The 1,556-nt window shown below is 24.0% G+C and overlaps 1 protein-coding gene across 2 annotated transcripts in view; it reads left to right on the top strand.

Annotated features, from left to right (window-relative positions):
- LOC108690017 (monocarboxylate transporter 5-like) overlaps positions 1 to 1,556 on the top strand; it is a 14,521-nt gene that overhangs the window by 899 nt on the left and 12,066 nt on the right. The gene's annotated exons all lie outside the window — the stretch shown is intronic.

Below are 1,556 nucleotides of genomic sequence, written 5' to 3'. Positions count from 1 at the left end.
ATATTTATTATCTATTATTATATCAACTATTATTATATCAACATTTATTATATCTAACAATTATTATATCTAACTATATACAAATTTTATTATGGAAACATTTTATCGTTTAGATAGCATTAGAAGCTACTTATTAAGAAAGTTGCAAAGAGAATCAAAAATGTTTAGAATTGCATAAAATTAAAAATGTAAATTTACTTACAAATACTATTAACGTGTATTTCTTATGTGTGATAGTTAAAATGGTCTATTTAATGATGATTTCTATTATAGTCTCGTACAATTTGCATTCCGATGCTTTATGTATGCACACACATACGCACATATGCATTATATTTATACACGTACACTGAAAAAAAATATAGTAAATTTTAATAAATATTTAGTTGAATACTGCCAACTAAATATTATACACGTACACTGAAAAAAAATATAGTAAATTTTAATAAATATTTAGTTGAATACTGCCAACTAAATATTTATTAAATTAATTTATTAAATTAAATATTAAAGATATATTTAATTGAGAAAGAAATGTTAATTTGATTTAACAATCTTTTTTTTTTATTGAACAAATAATATTTACTGTAAGTAAATGTTTAGTTAGGCAGTATTGAACTAAATATTTATTAAAATTAACTATATTTTTTTCTTAGTGTATGTTGTACATGTATTCGACATTTTTTGAGCGAATGTATATATTATTGTCAAGTACAAGTGAACGCAGAATTTGTGTATATGTACAGATTCTACTGGTGCAATATCTCATTCTCGTTCCGTATATTTGTACGAGATTATATCATAAACGTAAATAACTGTATGTATCCGTTTCAATTTAATGATTCTCCTACTTATGGACTTGAAGATTAAATAAATACTAATGTTTGTATCGCAACTTTAAACTTTCTTAGCATATTTATTTTTGAATAAGGTCATTAGGGGGAAAGACACTTTTAAGCCTTTATTCTTGAATAATTTCTTAATATTATTGAATTAACAAATGGAAAAAATATTATTCTAGCAACTTTTCTTTATTCATACAAATCAATGAATTAAACTTTTGATGTTCCATATTATTAGAAAAAATTGATATGATATATAAATATATATGCCCTACAAAAATGGCATTTTCTCCCTATATGCATATTACAGTAAGTATCGAAATACAAACCTTAGCTATTAGCATATCAAATATTACAAAGAGCATGTTTCACGACCTATCTTTTCGTATTTCGCATAACCGTTTCCAATCAACTTTGGTATGAATATGTCTCTACTGATAACTGTGCAATTGTTTACCACACACTTTTGCACAATCAATATGAGCAACGCATGTTCTATAAAAGAATTATAAACAAAGTGGCGTCTTCTCTTGAATTATCTTATATATATGTCTTATATATATGTTATCTTATATATATGTCTTTATTTTATGCGACAGACGTGTATTAAATGTGTACTCGCCGTTTTTTTCGGAAAAATATTTTTTTCCTAAAGAATATACTATTTTGAATTTAAATAGTGTAATACATTTTTAAGAGATTGTTTATTTTCAG

The sequence above is a fragment of the Atta colombica genome, unplaced genomic scaffold (genome assembly GCF_001594045.1).
Source record: "Atta colombica isolate Treedump-2 unplaced genomic scaffold, Acol1.0 scaffold29, whole genome shotgun sequence".
NCBI classification, from domain to species: domain Eukaryota; kingdom Metazoa; phylum Arthropoda; class Insecta; order Hymenoptera; family Formicidae; genus Atta; species Atta colombica.
The sequence above is the reverse complement of the archived record's forward strand: the minus strand, read 5'-3'. Positions and strand labels throughout refer to the sequence as shown.